We start from the raw sequence: 13172 nt of genomic DNA, 5'->3' as shown, positions 1-13172 counted from the left end.
CACTTGTTGTCCTCCACAGCCAACTAGTATGATACGCTCTGTCAACTCTTGTTGTGTCAAAATGTTCTCTGATAAAAGTCTCTGTTCTGCTTTTTCACTCATTGTACAAGCCATGGATCCTGTGTCAAGCAACCCTTGCAGCTGGGTAGAACCACTTATCACTGGGGCATGGAATAGTTCACCATAGGGCTCAACTCTGTGGATATTTTGAATGACTACGGTGCTATTGTCTGGCATTGCTTTACAGACCTTGGCATACACCTCCTTCAAGTCTTCATCTCCGTCGAGGGTTGGTCCTTTAATGCCCACACATCCCCTCTCCAAATGTGAGCGGCCTAGTTTAAATCCATTCCAACTTGCCCATCCCTGGGCTGTGGCAATGGATTATTTCTCGGCTTGGCCTGTTGGCATTCTCTCCTCCAGTGGCCAGGCATGTAACAGCTCATACAAAGGTTCTCCTGCCTACAGTGCATGGTTGTTGAATGGTCGATAGACTGGCAGACCTTACATCTTCTTTGAGAGGAATTTGCTTGTCCCCTCCCTGGAGGTGTAAATGATGCTGACTGATTTCTGTTCCAACATGCGATCCAGCAAGACAATAAGGGACTGTATGCAAACATTCTCTGTCTGAGAGATGGATGATGGTCCCATTGCATTCTGGTCACAGGTTGGTTCCTTGACACTTTCAGCCCGATTATCAACATCTGTGACTAAGGTTTGGGCGTGTACACCAACCTGCTTTGTTGGTATTTGCCAGCCTGTTTTACTTTGGGCCTTTGTCCTGGCCTCTCTCTGATGTTCAACAATGTGTTCCTGGATCTCATTTGCTGTCCACTTCTCAGCCGTTTTGAATTTCAGAACACTTGATAGTGCAGGGTCGGGGCAATGTTTCACAAACATCATTGTTACTTCATGAGAAGGGTCTTCAACGTTCTGCCCTTGTCTCCTTAAGCACTCATCTGCCACGTCCACAGCTTTGTTCAAGTGAATCCAATAATCCATTGGGCTTTCCCCCCGCCAAAGGGAGTGTGTTGTAAAAATCCGCTAGAGGCATAGTGGAATATGTTACTTCACTAAAATGTTGCTTTAGGATGTCAAATACAAGCTTGGTGTCTTCAGTGGGCTTTAAAGATGGGATGCTGTGCAGAGTGACTTTGACAACATCTCTAGCCTTTCCTATCAATCTTGACATTATTTCTTGGGAGTGCTCATGTGGTGGGATACCCCTTTTCTTCAAGTAAATACCCATTATTTCTTCCCATTCGTGTATAGTGTGTCGATCAGTTCCATCACCTCTGAAGTGTGGTGTCTCCTTGACATCTGACAAATTTTCATCCCCCAAACTAACACCTGCATCAAATCAGATCTACTCGTTGACATTGACCCTATGCCATGACATTGACCCTATGTGTCTTTTTACAAGGAATGTTTTTGCAGTTTTTGCTCTATGGCAAGATGCATTATCATCTTGAAACATCCCCAAACATCCTTTAAATTGTCCAAAATATCAACGTAAACTTGTGCATTTATTGATGATGTAATGACAGCCATCTCCCCAGTGCCTTTACCTTACATGCAGCCCCATATCATCAATGACTGTGGAAATTCACATGTTCTCTTCAGGCAGTCATCATTATAAATCTCATTGGAACGGCACCAAACAAAAGTTCCAGCATCATCACCTTGCCCAATGTAGATTCGAGATTCATCACTGAATATGACTTTCATCTAGTCATCCACAGTCCACGAATGCTTTTCCTTAGCCCATTGTAACATTGTTTTTTTTCTGTTTAGGTGTTAATGATGGCTTTCGTTTAGCTTTTCTGTATATAAATCCCATTTCCTTTAGGCGGTTTGTTACAGTTCGGTCACAGACGTTGACTCCAGTTTCCTCCCATTCGTTCCTCATTTGTTTTGTTGTGCATTTTTCAATTTTTGAGACATATTGTTTTAAGTTTTCTGTCTTGACGCTTTGATGTCTTCCTTGGTCTACCAGTATGTTTGCCTTTAACAACCTTCCCATGTTGTTTGTATTTGGTCCAGAGTTTAGACACAGCTGACTGTGAATAACCAACATCTTTTGCAACATTGCATGATGATTTACTCTCTTTTAAGAGTTTGATAATCCTCTCCTTTGTTTCAATTGACATCTCTCGTGTTGGAGCCATGATTCATGTCAGTCCACTTGGTGCAACAGCACTCCAAGGTGTGCTCACTCCTTTTTAGATGCAGACTAACGAGCAGATCTGATATGATGCAGGTGTTAGTTTTGGGGATGAAAATTTACAGGGTGATTCCATAATTTTTTCCTCAGAATTGAGTGATTCCATATTTTTTTCCTCTGCTTGGTCTAAAAAAGTAACCGTTACTGACTGCCACAATCTTTTTTTCTTGATTTCTTATAGTGTTTCTTAAAGCCAGAAAGTTGCCATTTGAAATTACTTTAGTTTTGTGTCATGTCTGTGATCTGCTTTTTTTCTACAAAATTAAACAACTGAATGAACATCCTCAGAGGCTGGTGATTCCATAATTTTTGCCAGGGGTTGTATCTTTACCCTCAGCCATTTTAACCAGATGAAATACCTAAAAAAAAAAATAAGCCAAGCCCTTATTACTTATCACTCTAAGCAAAATAGCAAAACTGAACACAGAATTTTTTTTATTTATTTTTTTTACACTCACTATTCACACATTTCTAGTTCATCACATTATTTCTGAAATGTATCTGAACCCTTTACTGCATCATTGTCTTTAAAAACGTCCTACTTATTGCAGCAACCACCAGCGATCACACTGACGATGATCTGAAGAAGTGACATCCAGGTCAGGGCACCAATGTAGCTGGTACGTCCCTCACGTCCAGCTACACTGCATTGTGTTCAGGTGCTGACTCAAACAGGGAACACTGGCACGACTTGAAGAACCCAGGTTTATTCTGTAACAATGTTGAGAGCAAAATAAATTTGTGGTCAAAGGTGCTCAATCTCCACATCAACAGACCTCCCCCAGTCGAGCTCAGTGCAGACTGACGAGGGACAGGAAATGACGCATCATGTCCGTCAACAGCCAGTAGGGGGAGTAAAACGCAACCTAATATGTTGCTTTCAACACAATTGGAAGAAACTTGGAAACAAAAATAATAATAATAACAAAAAGGATTTTGGTGAAGTTTATATCCTTTAGCCACAGAATAAAAATGAAAAATAATAACAACAATAATAAAATAAAACAAAAAAATTCCAGCGTCATTTACTACATCTGTTACACACACACACACACACACACACATATATATATATATATATATATATATATATATATATATATATATATATATATATATATATATATATATATATACACTCCTGTCCAGGTGGTGGCGGTCGTGTACTAGCGCTCTGTGTTGGCGCTGTCAGTGAGTGTGAGAAGAGGAAGACTGACGCAGAACAAGACGCACTAAGTTGAGGTTTGATAAGTTTTTTGCTTTTTTTTTTCTTGTTAACGTGCATGTTTGAGCTAATTAGTGGTCGTACAGAGGCTCGGGCTTAAAATGTCACGTTTGTGTTGGCAAAGTGAAGGAAAGAGGGTGAGCACTTAAAGATTGACACTTTGCCTGAAAGAATTTATTATTTTATGTTCCATTATATGTGTATTTTAGCTACGAATCACGTAGTATTGCGGCATTTTGTTTCTTGATGATAAACTAAAATGCTTTTTAATACTCTGGGAACGCGCATGCGCGACCTGTTTGGTTCAAAGGTCGAGAGGTATAAAAACTAAACTGGACCCTCCGTTGGTCAGCGACAGCGTCAGTTAAACAACTAAGTCCATAATAAACATAATTTTACAGATGCTTATAAGGAGTGAAAATGCAACAGTTTTGCCAAGCCATTAGAATATAAATATTATAATTACCCTTGAGATTATCCTGCGCTTTCTCTACCTCATGAAGCGCACAAGAAAAGTTGCAGCTGTAGAAATCGTTTTATCAGCCAATCTCTCAGATCAAATGAGTACTGAAATAATTATTTTGTATAACACTGGAGAATTGCATGTCAGTGCGCGGGTTAAATGCTCGGTGTCAAAGTGGCTTAAGTGTCATTCTAATCCAATTACATTTTTTCTACAAATCTGATTGTTAATCGTATGAGATTTCAGACCATAAAATATCGTGTTGACGGTGGCAAAATATTAAAACTGTTTCACATTTGATGTGTTAATTCACCCCCTGACCGCGTTGCTGCACAGGTGTCAACAATGACGCTGTCACCTGAGACCGACAGCAACTAGTGCAGCGACAAGGATCCCGAAATGCATTTAACTGGATTGACTGATAGATTTACCGTGGATTTAACTCCATGCAGCTGACGAGATAGAGAAATCTGTGGGTCTGCTCACAGAATTTCCAATTTGGCATGAAGACGCTGTTGCGACGGTAAACTTTGACGAGCCAACTACACCCTTTCACAATGATTCGCAGACAGAATTATTTACAGAAAAATAAACCATTCAAATGAAGAAACTGGATTAGAATGGGAATAACCCCCTTGTGTCTGATTTGCAGATGTTCATGCTGGATTACGGTCCCAAATATCCATTTTAAAACTCAGTTTGCGACCGTAAAATCCAGCATGAACGTCCGCAAATCACTAATTTGTGTGTGGCCATCAAGTCATACTGCTCCTTTCATCCAGCCAGCCGGAGTCAAATTTGGATATTGGGTCTGGGAATGATTTGTTGTCGGCATCTTTCAAAGGGCAACATAATCTGTCACCTTGCTCTGTCAGTACGTTTTATTCCACCTGTGTTCATTATTCATTGATCCAAATCACAAACACATGTCCCTATAAGCCTATTAAATGACACAGAACATGCAGAGAAATGGACCAGGCAGTTACTTCATGATAGAAAGAAACGTTTTGGATTTTTTTTTTTTTTTAAATTTTCAAAAGCATCAATGTTAAGGTCTGGTGGCACAAAATTTACTGCACACATTTGTGGGGCCCTGCTGGTTACACAACAGCACTCAGTTTGGAAAAATGTTATTGAGAAAAATTTTGGAGAATTTTTCATTGTTTAAATTTTCAATAGCATCATTGTTATAAGGTGTAGTGACAACATTTGCTGCACACATCAGTGGTCTCTTGCTAGTTATGTAACAGCACTCAGTGTGGAAAAATGTGCAAAATTGTAATTTTAGTAATCATTAAAATAAGTAATAAAAAGAGCAGTCGTTACAGCGTACCATGTTGTAGTCACACCAAACTCACAGCATTCACAAACCATTTCCTCTTGATCATACTACAACTCCTTAGTTTAGTAAAATGTGCTTTAGGGTCCTTTCACACATAGTGCAAAGTTTGGTCAAAGTACGCATGAAGCAGGAATCGTGTGCAGAACGTTTAAGCTTATCCATGCCTCGAATGCCTCATACACTTGTTGCTACAACTATTTGCGCACAGCGGCTGAAAGACACTGTGCGAGCTCATCGATCCCTCTTGCGGCGGGTATTGGCCAAATTCCAGCTGACACACTCGAACATCTAACACCGCTTGTATTGGCCATTCACACTCTTGGCACAACAACAGTCTGCAGACACTCACTGTCGTGCTGACAGTGAAATTTGTCTAAGTTCTCCACGAGTGTGGCTTTGGTGTGTGCGCTGAACTGACAGGAGGTGTGTCCGCCCACTGAAGTGGCTGTGGAGATCTGTCATTCTGGACATCCCAGCTGAACTACACGTACTGTATTTGGTCAGATATAGACTAACAACTGCCCACTGTGAAGCACGTGTGTCTGTTTGCTGTCATTACATGGACATAAATAAAAACATATCGCTGTGGCGATATATGCTGTGGGCTGCAGCCCATTGATAGGCTGCCCCCAGGCTGAAACGGACCATTAGATCATAACACGCAGCGGGCGATCTGACTTTCACGTCACCCATGTGAGCTCTGTTCCATATGACGTGGTGTTAGTTCTGGCGCACCGTCCACAAAACACGCGTGTTGGGCAGGACATATGCACGGGCCGGTTGCACATGTGCCAGCCGATGTGGACATGAGAAGAGTAAACTGCTTCTCATTCCAGGGCTGTATGCTTAGCTTTTTCACTAGGAGCACAGGTGCTCCTAAATGAAAAAATTTAGGAGCACTGTGAAATTTCGTGATACAGTTTTATTATTAACGCAAAGACACATACTGTACAGAGAGTACCTTTTCTACACACACATGCACATTTTATATGATTCTAATGTTGTATTTATTTCATTGTTTTTTACTTCCTTTTCTATCATTTACATCATTGCTTTTGTCCATTTCATTACTTTTTGCTGTGTATTTCTTGTATTATTTTAAACCCTCACACACAAAACATCCCCGTCCCACTTTTTATACTCAGGTCGCCTGCTACGCTTAGCTACATTCAACCAACAGTCCACAGCGCACACACACACAGACACACACACACACACTCTTGTTGATTTGTACAGATGTGGGAATGGTTTTCTCTATGGGATATACAGTGGTCCCTCGTTTATCGTGGGAGTTACATTCTAAAAATAGCCCGCGATAGGTGAAATCTGCGAAGTGGCCAGCGTTATTTTTTTACAATTATTATAGACGTTTTAAATGGACTGCATTTATATAGCGCTTTTCCATCTGCATCAGACGCTCAAAGCGCTTTACAATTATGCCTCACATTCACCCCGATGTCATGGTGCTGCCATACAAGGCGCTCACTACACACCGGGAGCAATAGGGGATTAAAGGCCTTGCCCAAGGGCCCTTAGTGATTTTCCAGTCAGCGCCGTAAAGCTTTTAAAGCTGTAAAACCCCTCACTATACACTTTATACACTTTTCTCAATCAGGCATGAACATTTTCTCACTTTTCTCTTGTGTGTAAACACTCTCAAAGTTCAAACCTGAGTAGAAAAATCCCGGTCCCCTCCACTCCCCAATTCAAGGGGGTACCTATGCTTGTTCCCCATGTTGAAAATATACCCCCTATCTAGGGAAAACCTTCAGACAATCACCCCCTATCATGGGCTTTTTTTGCACGATATTTTTTTTATAATTTGATTCTTTTACTGGGGTCTGACGAAAACTACCCCCTTTTTCAAAAATCTCGGGAGATGGTTTGAAAATAGGGCTGACACAAATGACTAGTTTGATAGTCGACTAGTCAACGATTATTTTTGCGATTAGTCGACTAGTCGGATCATACAGAATTTCCTAAATTAAGGTCTGCAGCATTTTCAGAGAAACGTCGGGATGAAAACATGAACATTTCCAAATCAGTGACTATTTCTTAGACTTCATTTACATCAATCATTCAGAAATACAAACAGTGTGGTACTTTATAGTAAATCTGTGTCAGGTAGGCAGTTCTCAAAAACTAAATGTCCATGCTGGAAGGAGACAAGTGAGGGAAGCCACCAAGACACAACTCTGCAACATTTTTATTATTATCTTCATTTTACTTATAGTCCCAACTTTTTCTGATTTGTGGTTGTTTCTGTTGCATTTCTGAAATTACAGAACTGCTTTAAAGAAAAGTGTGAACATTTTATTGTGTTTTAAAACTTTGTGGCGCAAATGCAATCACCAAACTCTTATAAAGAGGAAAAAATACCTGGACATGTGCAGGAAAACTGATATAAACTGAACAGAATAATGCAGGCTGATTTGACTCCCCATATTTTTTGTATAAATAAATCAGAATAAAATAAGAGGTAACTCACTTTGAAATGAATAAAACATATAGCTGCAGCTTATACAACCCCTGGCAATAATTATGGAATCAACGGCCTTGGAGGATGTTCATTCGGTTGTTTAATTTTCTAGAAAAAAAGCAGATCACAGACATGACACAAAACTAAAGTCATTTCAAATGGCAACTTTCTGGCTTTAAGAAACACTATAAGAAATCAGGAAAAATAATTGTGGCAGTCAGTAATGGTTACTTTTTTAGACCAAGCAGAGGGAAAAAAATATGGAATCACTCAATTCTGAGGAAAAAATTATGGAATCATGAAAAACAAAAGAACGCTCCAACACATCACTAGTATTTTGTTGCACCACCTCTGGCTTTTATAACAGCTTGCAATCTCTGAGGCATGGAGTTAATGAGTGACAAACAGTATTCATTATCAATCTGGCTCCAACTTTCTCTGATTGCTGTTGCCAGATCAGCTTTGCAGGTTGGAGCCTTGTCATGGACCATTTTCGTCAAGTTCCACCAAAGACTTTCAATTGGATTAAGATCCGGACTATTTGCAGGCCATGACATTGACCCTATGTGTCTTTTTGCAAGGAATGTTTTCAGTTTTTGCTCTATGGCAAGATGCATTATCATCTTGAAAAATGATTTCATCATCCCCAAACATCCTTTCAATTGATGGATAGAAAAGTGTCCAAAATATCAACGTAAACTTGTGCATTTATTGATGATGTAATGACAGCCATCTCCCCAGTGCCTTTACCTGACATGCAGCCCCATATCATCAATGACTGTGGAAATTTACATGTTCTCTTCAGGCAGTCATCTTTATAAATCTCATTGGAACAGCACCAAACAAAAGTTCCAGCATCATCACCTTGCCCAATGCAAATTCGAGATTCATCACTGAATATGACTTTCATCCAGTCATCCACAGTCCATGATTGCTTTTCCTTAGCCCATTGTAACCTTGTTTTTTTTCTGTTTAGGTGTTAATGATGGCTTTCGTTTAGCTTTTCTGTATGTAAATCCCATTTCCTTAGGCGGTTTCTTACAGTTCGGTCACAGACGTTGACTCCAGTTTCCTCCCATTCGTTCCTCATTTGTTTTGTTGTGCATTTTCGATTTTTGAGACATATTGCTTTAAGTTTTCTGTCTTGACACTTTGATGTCTTCCTTGGTCTACCAGTATGTTTGCCTTTAACAACCTTCCCATGTTGTTTGTATTTGGTCCAGAGTTTAAACACAGCTGACTGTGAACAACCAACATCTTTTGCAACATTGCGTGATGATTTACTCTCTAAGAGTTTGATAATCCTCTCCTTTGTTTCAACTGACATCTCTCGTATTGGAGCCATGATTCATGTCAGTCCATTTGGTGCAACAGCTCTGCAAGGTGTGATCACTCCTTTTTAGATGCAGACTAACGAGCAGATCTGATTTGATGCAGGTGTTAGTTTTGGGGATGAAAATTTACAGGGTGATTCCATAATTTATTCCTCAGAATTGAGTGAGTCCATATTTTTTTCCCTCTGCTTGGTCTAAGAAAGTGACCGTTACTGACTGCCACAATTTTTTTTTTTTCCTGATTTCTTAGTGTTTCTTAAAGCCAGAAAATTGCCATTTGAAATGACTTTAGTTTTGTGTCATGTCTGTGATCTGCTTTTTTTTTTCTACAAAATTAAACAACTGAATGAACATCGTCCGAGGCCAGTGATTCCATAATTATTGCCAGGGGTTGTAATAACTTTGGAAAATAACAAAATCAGCAGCTTGTATTTTTATTCTGACTCCAGGTCATTTAGTGTGATGAAGTCATTTATTTCTCCTCATCGCTTAAGATTGAACAAATAAATACCTTTGGAAAATAGCAGCTGTTAAAGTTCAGAGTTCTCACCTGCTTTTTGTGATCTGTGCCTCTGAACATCACTGCAGCAGGGTTTTATTTTTTTATCCAGTGTTTGCGTAATTTTTCCTCAGTTCATTCATATACTCTCATTTTTTAAGGATGTTTTTAAGGATATTTGACCGTTTATTTCATCTCATGATCTCATAAATTCAGTATACGACGTGCACATGGTGTGAACAGGATGGTGCCATCAGAAAAACACCGGTAGAGAAAGAGCAGAGAAAAGAAAAGTAGTTTTTTGTTGTTTTGTTTTTTTTTATGTTCACTCGGGTTAAAATCCTCTCTCCTTGCTCCGCACTCGCTGTGTCACGTGCACTGATGGATCTCAGCAGAATGTAACGTCTCGTGCCTCCGTTCGCAGTCTGCAGCGAGTTGACTCTGCGCATGCGCACACACACAGCTCCTCCGGTAAACTGCGCATTTTAGACGGCTTTGAACAAGACGACCACCGTTTTAATCAGCCGTCTTATCCAAGTTTGAACGTTCAAATGACGGCAGGACGGCTCGATAGGCCGCGAAAGGTGAACCGCGTTAGTGAGGGACCACTGTATTTATTTTAGGAGCAAAATGCGAATGAAAGGGTTGAAATACATTCTCGCACACGTGCGCCCGTTTTATTTTTTTTTTCCTCACACAATCAAATTTAGGTGCAATATGTGAGCAAAACGCTCGCACTGTACAGCCATGCATTCATGTCATTTCATGACTATGGGTCATCTACAGAGGAACAGATGGATCATATTTGTATTGCCCATTTGATAAGAGGGATTCAATATAAAATGCTGTTGTTTTTTTTTTTTAATGGTGTATGTTTTATTTATTTATTTTTTTAAATACGTCCACCTCTTTGTTGAGTTCAGGCATTTTCCCCACTTACAGGCCAGTGACGGTAGCTCAGCGGTAAAGTTTCAGGCTGGCAATCAGTAAAGTGCATGTATGAATCCCGTGAGTGGTATGTTTTTTTTTGTGTGTGTTTGTTTTTATTTATTCCACATCAGCGGTAGGGCTGTACGGTATGACCTAAAATTCATATCACGGTATAAATTGAATCCCTTCACGGTAACGATATACGAGGTCTGTCCAAAAAGTATCGGACCTTTTTATTTTTTGCAAAAACATATGGATTTGAATCATGTGTGATTGCATCAGCCAAGCTTGAACCTTTGTGCGCATGCGTGAGTTTTTTTCACGCCTGTCGGTTGCATCATTCGCCTGCAAGTAGGCTTTGTGTGATCAGTAGTCCACCCCTCTCGTCGGATTTTTATTGCGAATAAATGTCTGAACTATTTGGAGCTTTGCTGCATCAATTTTCTCCAGAAACTGTGAGAGACCTCCAGGTGGACACCTTTTCGGAAAATTGTGTTGGCTTTCAGGGACCATTTTATGGGGATTACTCAGATTAAGGAGTGCTCCAGCTGGTTTAAAGACCGCCCACAGCTGCTGAGAGCGCACCGTGCTCCAAGCGCCGATCGACAGGCTGAATCAACCAGATCATTTCCAACGTGAAGGCTTTGTTGATCCGGGATGTCGTCTGACTTCCACAAAAAAAGGAAAAAGGCATGGACATCAGCACTTTTTCGGCACATTCCACTGTTAAAGGAGTTTTCTTCATGGAAAGAAAAGCGGACGGATGCTCCACCATGCCGTTCATGGCGCGGGACAAAACCACCTCCGTGTTGGTCTCACAGGACGGCTTTGAGATGGCTTTCAGATGGCTGTCGGTGGGTTTTCAGTCGTGTGACTAACCGAGAAATTGTGCATGAGCTGAACATGCCAGAACATGTCCTGTGAGGCTTCATCACGGCGTTGCTTTGCGCCATGCGGCTCCACTGCGACGCGCAGAATTCCTCCGCACGTCTGTCTCAGTGTGCCAAAAAAGTGCTGATGTCCACGTCTTCCGCAATTCGTGTGCTACTCAGAGGACGTCCTGGACAAAACACAGCATACAGTTTGGAAATGAACGGCACATTCCACTGTTACAGGAGTTTTTGTCATGGAAAGAGGAGCGGAGGAATTTCACGCGTCGTGGTGGAGCTGCATGGCGCAGAGCAACGCTGTGATGAAGCCTCACAGGACATGTTCTGGCAGGTCACAATGGAGCCTCCGGCTTCCCCCAGTGCGTTCGCTGAAATAAATACACAGTTGCTTTGCAAATATCAGTGACAGAACAGGCGTCTCATAAAACCTACATGAAGAGCAGTGATGCCGCGTTCACACCGGACACCACAAATTCACATCCATCGCCAGGTGAGGGACGCGCCACCATCGCCCGGTGTGTCACTCTGCTTTTGCTGCGAAAATTCGCCCCAGTGCATCATCAAATAGGAGGAGCTTCCATTCCGCTTGCCGTCAAGTCAACATGGTGGACCTTGCTCACACAGAGCAAGTTGCTGTGCTCTATTTGTTGTGGAAAGCTAACAAACGTCGCCAGCGGCACCATCCCTGGGTTCACAACATCCTCATGAGATGTTCCCAATTCAGGGAGATTCATCATTTGCTGCAGGAGCTGCATCTGGATGATGGCCGCTTTCAGCTGTACGTCCGCCTCTCCAGGACCCAGTTTGAGGACCTCCTGTCCCATTCGCGTGAAAAAAACAAAAAACTGGCTGCTGCTGCAGTTCTTCGCTCTCCCTTCCAACTCTGTCATAATTGTTATAAAACAGTCACCTTTGTTTTATTATACATATGTGTAGTTAATAAAATTATCTTCACGGATGATTCGTTCGCGCGCGCACATGTGAACAAGGAAAAAAAACTGGCTGCTGCTGCAGTTCCTCGCTTACTTCTCAAACTCTGTCATAATTGTGTTAAATAAAGGCCAAGAGGGACATAAGCAGTGGTGGGCACAGCTAACCAAAAAGTTAGCTTCAATAACTGGTAATCAGATAACTGAAACGTTATCTTTTTTTAATGCTAAACCGATAAACTGCCTAAAAATGTATCGGAAGCTACAGATAATGATAACAAATAACTTTAAATTTTGCCTCCCATACGCTCTCAGCTACTAAGAAGCTGATTTTGAGTTTAAGCACCGCCAAAGCTTCCAATAGAACCAATGGCGATCACAAACCCAAACAGCCAATGAGCCAGCGCTTGTCTTTGTGCACTCTGCCCCTTGCTGTAGGAAAGCATCATTTACCCTGACAGGATACAGTGGTCCCACGATGAGGCAGAGGTCTTGAAATGGAAAGCAGGTTTGAATTATGGTTTTGCTTTAAAAATAAAATTATCCTGGATCTAATAACTACATTAATGTAAAGTCTTAAAATGTACAAAGTGATATATAACACATATCTGTTCATTTTAAAATAATGCACTAATTCTGAAGATTTGAACATTAACACACAGATGCTCAAAGGGGATTATGGGTAACTAAGACTCCGCTCATACTGATTGGTTGATTCATTCATTCTATGTAAAAACCAACACAAGTGAATCAGTGTAACATGTTGGTGTTTACAAATAAATGTGACAAAGTGACAAAGTTTTTTAATTCAGCACACAAAATATTCAAATAGAAAAAAATGAACAATTCCACAAACA

The 13172-nt window shown here is 40.9% G+C and overlaps 1 protein-coding gene across 1 annotated transcript in view; it reads left to right on the top strand.

The window, feature by feature from the left end:
* The first annotated feature begins 3449 nt into the window (after nt 1–3449).
* Nucleotides 3450–13172, top strand: part of nudt12 (nudix (nucleoside diphosphate linked moiety X)-type motif 12) — a 52747-nt gene continuing 43024 nt past the window's right edge. Inside the window, exon 1 of the mRNA XM_034171158.1 lies at nt 3450–3466. The gene's annotated coding sequence lies outside the window, so the exon portion shown is untranslated. The remainder of the gene's footprint in view (nt 3467–13172) is intronic.

The sequence above is a fragment of the Thalassophryne amazonica genome, chromosome 5 (genome assembly GCF_902500255.1).
Source record: "Thalassophryne amazonica chromosome 5, fThaAma1.1, whole genome shotgun sequence".
Taxonomy (NCBI): domain Eukaryota; kingdom Metazoa; phylum Chordata; class Actinopteri; order Batrachoidiformes; family Batrachoididae; genus Thalassophryne; species Thalassophryne amazonica.
The sequence above is the reverse complement of the archived record's forward strand: the minus strand, read 5'-3'. Positions and strand labels throughout refer to the sequence as shown.